Source organism: Thalassophryne amazonica, chromosome 12 (assembly GCF_902500255.1).
Source record: "Thalassophryne amazonica chromosome 12, fThaAma1.1, whole genome shotgun sequence".
NCBI classification, from domain to species: Eukaryota; Metazoa; Chordata; class Actinopteri; order Batrachoidiformes; family Batrachoididae; genus Thalassophryne; species Thalassophryne amazonica.
Window position 1 is genome coordinate 45,123,714 of NC_047114.1, and position 15,438 is coordinate 45,139,151.

The 15,438-nt window shown below is 40.7% G+C and overlaps 1 pseudogene; it reads left to right on the plus strand.

Annotated features, from left to right (window-relative positions):
* Positions 1-8,748: 8,748 nt before the first annotated feature.
* Positions 8,749-15,438, plus strand: part of LOC117522703 — a 44,379-nt pseudogene continuing 37,689 nt past the window's right edge.

Here is a 15,438-nt window from a genome sequence, read left to right on the forward strand (position 1 = left end):
TCATGGTGGTAACCTGGCCTCTCCTGCATATAAAATGTTAAATTGCATTAATGCGAGTGTTTCTGTTGAAGATTTCTGCAAATTTGATGTGCAGCCCTCTGAGAGTGTGGTAACTGAACATTACACCGTATCTTTTGACTGTACCCCTACCCTGCCTTACATCAAACGGTCCGAAGAAATCAACGGTTGCATTCATGAAAGGAGGTTTGTCTAGAAAGAGGCGATCTTCTGACAAGCTTGCCATTTTTACTCCCCAACATTTCTATTGATCCTACAGGATGTTGTACATTTGCTGATTATCTATCTTCCCATCTAAACTAACTAAGCCCTGCCCATTGGTATCACAGTGATGTGGAGCTATCTGGTTGGAAGTCCAAATACAGAAAGGTTTTCAACTTTTATACATTACTAAATTATACATTTTAACCAATATGTTCTTTAGAATCAAATAAAATTATTTATTTTCATTATTATATTTTGAATATTTTTAACTAAATTATTAATTTGGCTCTTGCATCCTTGTTGTGGTTACTTTTTTTTCTTGTTATAATTGTTCGGACCAGCCAGCATCTGAACGCGTGGCATGGTGTGAAGCAGATCCGGCCAGCTAATGTCATTTCCCCCATGTAAATTGTTGTTTACATGCAGACAGAAAGAGTGGAAATTAAATAAAACACATAAGAGTGAAGGCGTGAACTCATTCTTGTCTGATCGCTTTGCTCATATGGTTTGCTGTAGACACACAGCGCCTATCAGCTGACCACAGACTGTCAGCTGGACATGGCCATGCACGCAACACATAATACATATATTAAATTAAAATCACAGAACAAAGCAACAGAGAGTGAGCCTTCTTGTTCTGTGAGCTGCAAGGTCCGCTGACAGAGGTCGGCGTGTCGCCCTGCGACATGCAGCTGGTCAGATGTGTGTTTGCAACTCACAGCTCGGGAACACCTGTAGTGGCTTGTCGGATATTAAATCGCATAACTACAGCATGAAACGCGGGCATGCTGTCCTCGCGTGGAAATACATTAAAACACATATCGCTTCAGCTGACCGCTGCATCAGTGCGCCGCAACGCTGGTGAATATCATGCCATGCAGGAAATCACCCCACGGGACGCCCCCACGAGGCGCATGTCACTGGGGAATTTCCCCACGTTGTAATAATTAAAATAAAACACAGATCACGTTTGCAGCAGATCACTGTGAGCTGGACATGCCATGCCGGCTGCATGCATCTCACGACGTGAGAGCCCGGTGTCCTGACGAGATGTCATTCCTGTTGAGAGGCCAGCCAGCCACATGCACAGTTGTCTCTACACCAGACTTTCATATATCCCCCCATCAGGTTGACGTAACTCTCTTTACCGTGCAACTGTGCATGCGCATTTTGTTCTGCGACAGACTTAAAGCCTGATTTATGCAGCTGCACAGCTATAATTCCTTGTCATGCAATGACTTGCGTGACAGTTTTAAAGTTCTCTGTCGCTGCAAGGTTGCTGACTTTTCTGATCCATTTTATAATCAGCATGCGTGCTGCAAAAACTATTATAATATGATGGCAGACGAAGGAGGAAAAGCAGAAAAGTGTCAAATCACAGACTTTTGTGTCTGATTCAACAGGCACACGTCAGGCTGTGGTGTCCATGTCTGAGCATGGTGTGAAATTTTTTTTTAATTATTATACAAGTTTTTCCTTTGGACCAATAGCAACTGAACTTTAATTACAATAATATCTCTGTCCAATAAAGTCCAAAAAACATTGAGGCACAAATAAGTGAGGATTATTGTGATGAACGATTATCGCAATAATTGAAAAAAAGTTGCCAGATTAAGAATACTTGTCTTTTACTAGCGAGTATATTTTACACATTACTGTGTTCGGATGAACAATTTATACATTTATTTGCCCGTCAATATAAGCAGCTTGATCAAGAATCATTCAGTGAATGAAAGTAATAGTGAAAGTGAATCACGACAGGGCGCACAACTCGACGGGGTTAGGTCATCCTGACCCACGGAAGTGTCGCTTGCAATGAGGTGCGAAATTCAACAAGACGGCACGTCTCGACAGCACATTGGCTCTTCATGAGATGGGAGCCAGCCAGCTCGAGCTCATCAGGTAATTCATGTAAAACATGAAAGAGAGAACAGTATCCACGTCATTTCATTACTTCCTGGTGTACGTCTAGGCGGAGGTTAAATGGGTGCAATGAATTACCCAAACTGACCCAAACTGACTCCAGCGACGGGCCCAAACTGACCCAAATATGACTAAATGAAGTACTTTTATTTATTTTTGGAAATGCGCTCTGTTCTCAAAACGGTACATTAATAGACAGCGCTCTGTCTCTGTCTCTCTCCCTCCCTCTGTCTCACTGCCTCTATAGAATGCTGAAACAATAAACAAGGGATGTTAAAGTACGCTTGTGAATATTGGCAATTTTGTTGGGGGGGGCAACATACAATGGACTCTAAACTTTGATATCTGATGTTGTACGTCTGCAAAGGTGAGTGCCGTTTGCTTAATGTATCGTTTTGAGAATGGAGTGCATTTCTGAAAATAAATAAAAGTACTTCATTTAGTCATATTTGGGTCAGTTTGGGTCTGTCGTTGGAGTCAGTTTGGGTTAGTCTGGGCACCCAGAATTAAGTATATTGTATAAATTGTGGTGTTTTATTAATTTTTCCCTCCACTGCTGTGTGCGCGACTTTCCACGTGCTCACACTGTGTTCATGCGTGCAAACATGAGCGTGCATGAAACTGTTGCCACGGTATCGTGCACACCTGTCCCGACCATGCATCACTCGTGATGCATGATTTGTGATTACGTGATTCAATGATTCGTGGTTACCCGTTTTGCTTTTGGTTTGTGAATTTTCTTCTGGTGTCTGCGTCTTTCATGCTATGTGTGAAGGGGCTCTAAACATTGTCAAAATCCCACAGACTAATCTATATCTTTCTAGGAATTCTCATACTTTAAGCAAAGTTCAGAAAGACTTGTTTTAGACATCTTTAATGTTTATGTCATGGGGTGTAACGATGTATTATAAATCGTGATCACATCGCAAAGTCTGTATCAAATCTTTTTTTTTTATTTGTTTTTGCCAATTGCTTACACACATTTTGCAAAATTTGTCTCACTGTGTCAAAACTCTGCACACATGCAAGATAAGACACAGCACTTGTTAAACACCTCACAGTTCCATCAAAATGAAACCCTACAATCAAAACCTAACAATCTCTTCTAAAAATGTCATTCTAGCAACAAAATGATACACGCATGCACCATTTTGGAACATTTTCAAATCAACAGTAACACACTGATGTGTTTTACACAGAACACTAAAGTCTATATTTTTACAGTTTTTATTAATTGCTTTGACCTGTTTGAAGAAACTGGGAACCTCTCAGCCTTCATCATCACCATCTCAGCAGAGCAAAAGACACCACTTGCAAATGTGTTAACCAATTCTCATTGGATTGACACATTTCCTTCACCCTTTTTCAAAACAGTTAACACAGATGTCACTCAAGCAGTCAAAACTCCACTGTTTTAGCTATGGTATCCAGTGTTGGGGAAAGTAACTTTGGAAAGTTACTTCATTAGTTAATTTATACAGTTATATTTTACACTTACTTCATACAGTTAGTTCATTAGCAGCTGCGGACACCTTGTCAGCAGCCGCTGAATGTAATTAATAAAGTTACTCATAATCTAATTTGGTTATTTTTAAGATTTAGTACTCAGAAAAGTAACTATTAGTTACTTTGCTGATGAGTTACTTTGCTGATTGCTCAATCTTACGCGTAACCAAGTTACATTACTCGTTACCTTATTAGTTACATTACTTATTAGTTGCAAGTTTTCAGCAGATTCTAATAAAGTAATTGCATAATGCTGCTAATGAAGTAACTGTATAAAGCAACTAAAAAAAGTAACTAAAAAAAGTAACTTGTCAAAGTTACTTTTCACAACACTGATGGTATCCTAACAGAAACCATATGTTTCCAGCTATTAGAAACTATCTGATAAGTATGCAGCCACTGAATCACCTGTTTGACACTTCTTCACACAAATCCTCAATTTGCAATCAGTCTGTAGGAGGCCTTAAAAGGTGCCATGCCTGTGTTGTTCTTTGCAAGCATGGATCAAGGAGGTCTAAGGCAGCTGAGAGTGAGAGTAAGAGGTAGAGGAGTCCGAGGAAGAGGAGTCTGTGTGCGAGGTGGAGGTATCGTTTGAAGGGCTCAAGTTACTGATTAAATTTGGGCAACTATAATTGATCATGTTATAAATCATGGCCTTTCACTTAGGAGAGGCTGGACAAAGCATCCAACCTGTTGTAAACAGAAACACTGTTGCCTCAATTGTCAGAGCTTTTCGACAGGAGAACAGGTGATGTTGTTATAGGCCTACAATATATACAGAAATATCTGCAGTTCAGTAATATACAGTACTTCATGTAATTTCTTCCACATTCCCATTTCATGTATTTTTATAGAATCGAAAGGCTACCAGTCACTGGTGGAAGAATTTTTCATGCTGAGCAGGAGGCAGCCGTTGTCAGCATGGTTGTGGCAAATAATGCCATTAGGTTGCGAGGAATCAGGGCTGCAGTAATTGCAAATCAGGGAGTATTTAGAAATATAAACACTGTGAGCGAGACCACCATAGACTGCATCCTCAGGAGGAACCATATGGCAATGAAACAGCTCTACAGAGTTCCTTTTCAAAGTACATATTTTGATTTACGTCAGGACGGGCGGGTGCCCGTCACCCGGGGCGGCTGGACCCGCAATACAGACTCCAGACTTGACTTAGGTGAAAGACAAAACGTGGTCTTTATTTCAGGCAAAGGTTTGGTACACATTTGGTCAGTCAGCGTGGCAGAGGTACAAACAGGATCAGGTTGAGGCGCAGTCAAAAACAAGCAGGGGTCAGAGGCACGAGCAAACGCCGACATCTGGGATGAGGCAAAAGGCATGGTCGAGGTAACAGAGCAAAGTTCAGTACACGGCAAGACAAGAACAGGACTGTGATGGGCGCAGGAAAGCGTACAAAGACAACAATCTGGCGAGGAAGTGAAGAACTGTGGGGTTTAAATACATGTGGACTAATTAGTGACAGGTGGTGTAAACAAGGTGCACGTGAGAGGAAGGATCCAGAAAGGAGGTGTGGCTCATGAACAAAGACACAATGTTGTGCAAGACAGTGAGGGAAAAGAGCACAAGGTGGAGAGAAGAAAAGACAAAGATGTTTGAACAGGAGTCAAGAGTGTGACTAAAGGGAGTGAGCACAGTGGCGTGATGTAATAGACAAAGACAATGGAACAGGTGCAAGAGCGTGAGTAAATGGAAACACAAAGCAAACATAAACAAAGTGGGAGACAAAGACATGGGGCAGGTGTAGTGAAGTAACATGAATAACTGGGCATGAGGCGAGGAGCAAAGACTTGATGGGAGGTGCGGAGTGGAAACAAATGGCAAAAGCAGAACGGAGCTAAAATGGGAATCGGGCAGAATATAACACAATAGCAAACCAGACATGAACATGAGAACCGAAAGAAGACACAAAGATAAAACTAAACTGGACTGACTAAGAAACCAAAGTGGCTAAACAAATTACCTGAGCTCTAATTGTAGTGCCAAATGTCAGACTGATTGGCGATGAGTTTTCTGTGTGTGTTTTCAGATGTATGCATAAGTGTTTCCAATTACCAGATGTGTTTTGCATTTTTACTAAAAGTGTTTTCCCAAAGATAAGGTATTTTATCTTTGAGTTCAATGTCTAATGTAGGAAACTGCGTGTAATGTTCTGCAACAACTGTGTTGAAGAATTGCAAGCAAAGTGCCATGCAGAAAATGTGTTTAAGGTGTTGTCACATTGTGTTTTAGCTATTGTCACAAGAAGTTTTGGATTTGAAGTTTTAGTCTAAACATTTGCTTTTTGGGTGTAAGCAGTTGGTAAAAACTGTAATATCGTGATACCACAAAAAGTCAACTACTGCACAAAACCAATTACAGTCTCTTGCTGAAGCATCATAAATGATTTGTAAAATATTCAAATCCTAAACAGATAACATCAACAATTACAATTTATATTTCAGAATGATGTTTCTTTACAGTAAAAAGCATTCACCATTGATTGCTTTCTACATAAATAGTGGGAACAGTGATGTATTTTAATTATGTATCATGATGTGTATGGACTCATGATAGGTGTATCAATATGTATCAAATTGGGATAGGTGTATTGTGATATGTGTGTTGGGAAAGTGTAAGTACACGGACCCACAACAGGGGGCGCAAATGAACGGACAATGGAATAGGTCAAATAACAACACTTTACTGTTGCGAACGTGCACAACAAATACAACAAATTACAACAATGGACAAAAGTCAATTCACAATGGTGTCGTGTGGGCAGGCTCGAAGATAGGAGACGCCTCTCCAAAGTAGAACCGGAACCATACGGTTTCCTCCGCCACAGGACCCCGGGAATACTGGAGCTGCCAAGTTCCGAACTCCCAGGTGGCCACTGCCTCCGCGTGTCGGACCTGGTACTGCTGGCGAGGAACAAGAACACAATTAAACGTGGGCGCGTCTGCACCCAGCAACCTGCACGGCAGGGAAGCTACCTCCACCTCTCGTTGGAGAAAAAAGTCTGCAATCACTCACAAAAATCACAACGGTTAGTCAGCTGAGATTATTACCTTCCAGGTAGAACGATATCTCGGCAAAGAGGTGGAGACGTCGTCCTGCTGATATACCCCTGCCATCAGATGATTGGTAACAGCTGTTGCCGGTGATGTGTGACAGCTGTCACCCTGGCTGCTCCTGTGAGGCGGCTGCGCCCTCTGGTGCCTGGAGCCCGCACTCCAGACAGGGCGCCCTCTGGTGGTGGGCCAGCAGTACCTCCTCTTCTGGCGGCCCACACAACAATGTGTTGAATTGTGATGGGTGTATTGTGATGTTATTGAATTGATATAGGTGTATTGTGATATGTATCAAATTGTGATAGGTGAATTGTGATATGTGTTGAATTGTGATGGGTGTATTGTGATGTTATTGAATTGATATAGGTGTATCGTGATATTATCAAATTGTGATAGGTGTATGGTGATATGCATCGAATTGTGATGGGTGTATCGTGATCGGTATCAAATTGTGATAGGTGTATCGTGTTATGTATTGAATTATGATAGGTGTATTGTAATATGTATTGAATTGTGATAGGTGTATTGTGATATGTTTTGTATTGTGGACCTAGCGTCTCGTTACACCCCTACTATGTTGTGGAAATCCATATCTAGAGTCCTTGGTCTGTGTGAGACCCACTGAGCAGGTCTGTGATCTATATGACATGCATAGACTGTATATACAATGGCAAGAAAAAATATGTGAACATTGTATCTATTACATGTATTAATTTGAAATTACATCAAATATTTTAAAAAAAATTAGGCTTCTGTATTTTAAAATTTCTAATCTCTACAACATGACATCAATAAAAGAAAAGTATTATCTCCTTATTCAAATTCTAATTTAACTTTGAAAATACATGTCTACATTAAACAAAGAATTGTATTGGATTGAATAGTTCCATAATTTGAAATAAAAAAGGATAATCTTTGAATCATATCTCCCCCTGGTCATATTTGATCATTTTACAAGTGAGGGATGCACAACCCTAGTAATATTGCATGTTAAAATAACCAACCATGCCCTGAAACAGGAGGTTCACTTGGCCTCGCCTATCTGTCATAACCCAGAATTTCAGTTGAATGTTCAATGTTTCTATGAAGTTGTTTACAGAATTTTTGCAGGCTTATTCACTCTATGTTGACTGAGCTGTTCTGCAGATGATATGGATTTCTGTGACATATGTTATGGAAGTCTGTAACAGGCCGTTTCAGGCCTAAACTTTTGCTCATCATGCAGCCGTTTCAGAGTTTGAAGATTTTTAACATTAAAACCTCACCACATGCAACCCAAAAGGGAGGTAAAACTGATTTTATACAATATGACCTTTCTAAGAATGTGTTTTTTCTGCTGAGTAAAAATATACTCAATATATCATGTTGTAGAACTTATGAGTCGTCTATAACTGTGCAAATCCCAAAGATGCATGTGATAAACGCTGTGCGTAATTTGGAGAGGCTGAATGAACATAATGACTGCGCTCCGCCCTGTCACTGGACCCGGTCACATGGCACCACTTTTAAGGAAGGAACCTCACGCAGCCTGGATCCACCTTGGTGTCTTGGTGTTACTGTCCATGTCAAGGTCGCAGACACGCATGTGATGCGCGCAGATAGTGCGTGCCCGGCTGCTCTTTCTACCGCAAAGAAACATATATAGAGCCATAACCACTGTTTTTTTTTTAATGTAATGTCATTTTTTACTGCACATTTATTTGCACAATTTATTCGCACGTTTTTATTGTGAATTATTTAGTGTTGCGTGTATATTTATACATGCTCGTACAAAGAGAGTACAGTTCAAACTGGAGTCAAATTCCTTCTATTCTTGTAGATACTTGTAGAGGCTATTGTGATTCTGGTGTGTGATCACAGGTGTTGCATGTGGTGGTCGGTTGCTTTTAAAACACCTAAAGCGGCTGTTTTTGTCCAACCCAAGGTCAGATTAACCCACACAGAGCGCGCTTCACGATCACGTCTCTATCTGACACCCACACCTGGTGACAAGAGGGGCGGCAACGTCACTGGTGTTTTTCCTTTGCTTTTTTTTTTTTTTTTTTTTTTAAGTGGATCGTGTCAGACTCGGAGAAGCATCATTAGTCGTCAGAGGGAGGAAAGACTGTGTGACTCATGCCTGCGTAAAGAGACCAATGGGCAGCCGAAGTCTGTGATATAAATAAGGGGTTTAAGAAAAAATAAATATATATTTCTTCTTGAAGGAGATCGGGTGAGTCGCGCGCTGCTGGATGTTGCTTTATTCGTGCGCTCTGCTGGTATTCCGCCTCCGTCACTGGACCGTTTCCTGGCGCGCCTCTGGTCATCATTCCAGCATCTACTTATAGTTTCCGTGGAGTAGACAACCTGTGCGCCGGTAAGACGTCTCATCCTTTCATCCTTATTGACTGGATTTTCTTCACACACATACAAAAAAAAAAAGAAAAAAAAGAGAGATTAAAAAAAAAAGATTTATTTGGATGAAATCTGCAGATCAATAAAAACCTATTATAATTGTGTGATTGAGTTTCGTGTCACGATGGCACCATGTGGTGATGATGAGCTAAACCTAACTGAAATGTCTTTAAATGGATCAATGGTTGGGTGGATTTAGCGCACGTTACGCGCACGTCAGTGCCGTCTTTTTCGATGTCAGTTAAATAAATTAAGAATATGATTTATTCTAGTGATTCGCAAAATTATGACAACTTATTTTTTTTTTTTGCCATTATTATTATTATTATCATCATCATCTTCTTTTGTGTCGCGCTGTAACGGTCTGGCGCGCACGACAGATAATCCAGAGGAAACTAATTACAATGTGGCTCCAAGAATTACTTACAAAATATGTTTATTTCCAATTTTCCTCTTGTATAATGTTCACTGAAATTGGATCCCATTTGTGGGATGAATGAACACGTGTATTTAATATATGTTCATCTCTAGAAATTATTGAAAGCATACTGTCTGATGTCTCCAAAGCTTTGTGCGTCTTCTGTTTGCTCCAAAAAAAAAAACAAAAAAAAAAAAACCCTCAACCCTTCGGGAATGTGACGCATCTATACCCTGATTTGATTCTAAAAAATAGGCCTATATATCTATAATTTGAATTCCTGCCTCACTATCATTTTTCTTTCCAGCTGGATTCTTTGAAGATCAGTTTTAGTCCCTCAGCGGCTGTAACAGCGGAGTGATGGCCACGTCTGAACCCAGAGCCACCGACGGGGAGCAGAATCCAAACTCCGACAATTTACGACCTCCGTCCACAAGTAGGTCCTCCCACTCCTCCCCTCCGAAAAAAAGGGGGGTCGAACCCGGAGATTGTCTGCGCTCTGTCTTGAGGGCTCGGTGCCTTGCTCAAAGACACCGACGCAGTCAGACGGCCCCCCTCTCCTCTTCCTCCCCCCGTGTCTGATAGCAGCTCGTATCACTCGGGCCATTTGCTGCGCGCGCTCCGTCGTTAATCATTCCGGTTAAAAACAGAGCCATCACAGCTGCCTGCGGGTCAGCAGTGCGCGCAGACCTCGTGCCTGAAATGACGAAGGATCAGGCGCATACTGATAACAGATTTTTCTAATACACAGCATTTTTAATCTGATCTGAATATTTATTTCCATTTTATCCTAACCATAACCTTTCCATAATTTAACCGAATGATTTGGATCTTTTTGGCCAAATTTATTTCTGTCAAAATATTTGACTGTAGAGAGAAAGTGTGTAGGCGACAGAAGCCCTTCATGGGGTTCGATTAAATTATCTGATTGTGTCTTATTGAGAAATGTACATGTTGGGTTACTTAATGCTTTTACGCATTTATTCACGCGCACAAATCGAGAGCGCGCCAGCAACCATCCGCAAAAAAAAAAAAAAAAAAAAAGTGTTTTTTTATTTTATTTTATTGTTTTAGACATTTCCTTCTATATTTTCTGTATTTATCCATTTGGCTCGTGCTCGCCGCCCCTGGATATCAATAAATAAATATATATTTTTAAATGCTTGTGTGTGTGGAGACAGTGCCGCATTAAAAAGATATTTGTTTTGTCTGCTGCTGGCTGGCTGTTGTCGTTATCTCACGCCCGGCGGCCTCTGTGTCTGCGTGCATGCGTGTGAATATTGGCCTATAGTATATCTATGCATCTATAAGGGTGTGTGTGTGCGTGTGTGTGTGTGTGTGTGTGTGCGCGCGCGCGCGTGCGTGCTTTTCTCAGCGCCACGAGCTGCAGCCTTTTCGCAGCAAATTTAAGCACTTTGATTTTGTTTGGGTTTTCTTTCTCCATCAAGTGCGTTCGCTGCGCTTTTGCACTCTGCATTAATCCATGTCTGCATGTCCAACTCAGGCTTGCGCACCCGCACACAGATACGCACGCACGCACGCACGCACGCACTGTCTGAGAGTTGTGCCGTATTAACAGCTCGCTCCAGTCACACTCTGTGTTTCACTCAATTAATTTCTGCCCTACTCAGTGAGCTCATTTCACGGGTGTTAAATCCACTCCGCCCCCCGGCTGGGTGTGTGAGCCGGCGTGGATCTGGTCCAGTGTTGGTCCTTATTGATTGGACTTTAATCGGAAATGTAACACCGCGTAACCACGCACGATCAGTGGATGTTGTTGGAAATCAAATAAAAATGATAACATTTTTTTTTTTTAAAGTGGCTACATTTGTGCATAAAATGGCCAAAAGGCCCGAAAAACAGCGGAGCGCGTGTCCGTGCCCGAGAGTCACACACCCGGCCAGGGGCTGTCCGCATCACCAGCTTTATCCATCACTCGCTCATGCACGGTCCTGTGTCCGAGGCCTGCACTGAAGACATTCATTCTGTTTTAGCCTACGAATACGCGTGGATGCACGGATGCACACGAAAACTGGGGATGAAGATTTGCGGTAAGTTTGTTTGTTTGTTTTTCTGGGGCGTGGGGGGGGGGGGGGGGAGCACACACCTATGCAACTCTTTCCAACATCGGTTTATTTGTTGACGCATTCACTTATTTAATTCAGTCACATCTCTTTTTAAGTTGTTTTCTGTGTATTTGGGCGGAGGCCTGACAGAAGCGTGCAGAGTAACCGCGACTGTCACTGTGCGCCTCCGTCTCCTGCAAAGGTCAGTGGGTAATAGCCCGTGGGTGTGAGGAGGACAGGCCCCCACGTCACTCACCCCCCCCCCCCCCCATGTCTGATGTGCTGCGCCACCGCGACTCAACAGCAAAAAGGCCAAATAACAGCTATGACCTTCTCCCCTGAAATCATTTCTTCAATTCCACAGAAAAAAATATGACCTTGATGTTATTTCGTCATCATTTGAAGGAATTTATTTATTTTCTAAACTGAGAGAATTCAACACATTTCTTACATTTTATTGACATTAAATTAAATGACAGAAACAAGTTAAAATTGTTTATTCTGAATATTTTTGATTGGTTTGAACATTTTAATGCAGACTATTTACTGATTTTAATAACCAATTTTAGGTATATAGGCTTTAATCTCCAAAGAATGTACTTTTTTGTATAAAACAATTTGGTTTTGACTTCTCTTTTATAATTTTGTGGGTAATTTGGCCCACATATAGGCCTGTTCCTGTGAAGGCCTTAATAAATGACTAAATGCAATCCACACATTATTTAGAAAGGCACACTCTAGTTCATCATGCGCTTGTGCATCATAGATTAATGCCTCTTAAAGCGCATTCAGGGGCGGAGCAAGGAATTTTGCGTGGAGGGCTGTCTGATCTTGAATTTCATGAACTCATGCAAAATAATTGTTATGCATGTCTTGTATTTCAAATTACAGTATTATGTATTTAAAGTGTTATTGTGTGCCTTACTTGTCATTCACACAGATTAGCTGTTGAGGATTATTTTATTATTATTATTATTTATTTAGTTAGTTAGTTAGTTATTAATTAATTAATGGTATTTGGGATTTTATTTCAGTGGCTTCCAAACCAGCATTTATAGATTTCTCGACAGAACATCATTTATGCACAGATTTTATCACCTCCTCTCTTACATTTTGTTTGGGATTTCACCAATTAACAGTGCCAGAAAACAACACTGTAAGAAGATGCTCACATTTTTTGACGACACCTCTGGTCCATTGTACAGTGAATGGCACAATCATAATGCTTCACTGTTTCCAAAATGTTCATTCTTTTTCTGAAGCAACCCTTCTGTTTAATTGCTTGTGCCCTAAAACAGCAAATTGTTTCATTAAGATCCGGAAAGTATTCACGGGGCTTCACTTTTTTCACATTTTGTTATGTTACAGCCTTATTCCGAAATGGATGAAATTAATTTTTTCCTTGAAATTCTATACACAATACTCCATAATAATAATAATGTAAAAAAAGTTTTAGATTTTTGCAAATTTATTAAAAATAAAAAACTAAGGACTCACATGTACATAAGTATTTACAGCCTTTGCCATGAAGCTCAAAACTGAACTCAGGTGAATCCTGTTTCCACTGATCATCCATGAGATGTTTCTACAGCTTAATTGTAGTCCACCTGGGGTAAATTCAGTTGGCTGGACATGATTTGGAAAGACACACACCTGTCTACATATAAGGTCCCACAGTTAACAGTGTATGTCAGAGCACAAACCAATAGTGAAGTCAAAAGAATTGTCTGTAGAACTCTGACAGGAATGCCTTGAGCCACAAATCTGGAGAAGGGTACAGAAACATTTTTGCTGCTTTGAAGGTCCCAGTGAGCACAATGGACTTCATCATCCATAAATGGAAGAAGGTCAGATCCACCAGGACTCTTCTTAGAGCTGGCTGTCCGTCTAAACTGAGCAATTGGGGAAGAAGGGCCTTAGTCAGGGAGGTGACTAAGAAACTGATGGATTGCTGGAGCATTCCTCTGTGGAGAGTTTAGAACCTTCCAGAAGGACAACCATCTCTGCAGCAATCCACCAATCAGGCCTGTATGGTAGAGTATCCAGGCAGACGCCACTCCTTAGTAAAAGACACATGGCAGTCTGTCCGGAGTTTCCCAAAAGGCACCTGAAGGACTCTCAGACTATGAGAAACAAAATTCCCTCGTCTGATGAGACAAAGATTGAACTCTTTGGTGTGAATGCCAGGCATCACGTTTGGTGGAAACCAGGCACCATCCCTATAGTGAAGCATGGTGGTGGCAGCATCATGCTGTGGGGATGTTTTTTAGAGACAGGAACTGGGAGATTAGTTAGGATTGATTGTTTGATTGTATTGATTGATTGGATTGTTAAAGCGTTAGATTTTTTTTTTTTTTTCTAATTCTAATGTGTCAAAACAGCAAATTCTGAGGCAAACATCTCATTTAGTGTTTGTAGGTCTTTGAAATTACTAAGAATTTTTTTTAAAACCAATTGTCTCATTTGGTTTAAAGTTTCAAACACCTGAAATCCATTTATACAGTGAATCCTTAAGTATTCACAGTGCTTCATTTTTTTCAAAAATGGAGTAAAATATTTTTCCCTCAAAATTCTACTCACAACACCCCATAAAAAAACTAAGAAATCCACATGTCCAGTGTTCATGTCCAGTCAACTGAATTTACCCCAGGTGGACTCTGATAAGCTGTAGAAACATGTCAAGGATGATCAGTGATCAATTGTGAGCTTCATGTCAAAGGGTGTGAATACTTATATACATGTGATTTCTTAGGTTTTTTAATTTTAATACATTTGCAAACATCTAAAAAAGACCATTTTTTTCACATTGTCGTTATGGGATATTATGTGTAAAATTTTGAGGAAAAAATGAATTTCATCCATTTTGGAATAAGGCTGTAACATTTTACAAAATGTGGAAAAGGTGCTGCGTTGTGAATACTTTCTGGATGCACCGTAGGTATAGCCTCTAATTATGCTTTTGAGAGAGGCATTGGAGTTCCTCAGATGAAGCATTTTACATTCATTTTTCAACTAGGATGAGTCAGATTAACTGGAATTGTTTAAGTAGTTTGGAGCAGATACGGAGGAAACTGCTGGCCACACCCACTATTCTCATTGGCTGTGTGCTGACGTCACTGTGATTGATCAATCTGTGGGTGACCCCTGATTGTTTGTAATGTTACAGGACAGGGTGTGCACGCACACACGCACACACCCTCCTCTGTGTCAGTCCGACCTCCATCAGAAGAGAAAAGCTGATTGACTTTTGATGACAGATAGCTGCTTTATATTTCTACGTGCTTCATTCTATATTTTCTCCTACGTTTTTGCCCCATTTCTTCATCCTGTGGGTGGCGCTGTGTGGAATGGAGGTGTTTAGTGGTAACTCATGCGCTGACTCTTTAGGGTTCCTGCAGAAGAACAACAATCTTGAGGAGAAAGGGAGGTTCACTGGCCACAAGAACCTGCTCTCATGCGACAACAGTGACAGAGATGAGCGCTTCCGGCAGACAGAAACAGACTTCTCCAACCTGTTCGCCAGAGGTGAGAACTTACCTAATTCTCCAATTAAACATCTTTAATTAAAGTAAGTACTTCAATTAATTGAACAAAAATAACTGTTGTAACATTTTCAAATTAACCTCTTAAACCCCCAAACTTGGGGACTTGCCCTGTTTTGGAACATTTGAACAATCATAACTAACCAATGCTGACACCAACATACACTTATTATACATCAAAATGTCAAGCGAAGTCTCCTCTACAAAGTATCCACTTCAATCACATATCAACTAACCACAGCTGAAACGCCAAGCAAATAAAGATATAAATCGGAATTCAATTTTTGGGGGAAAAAAAC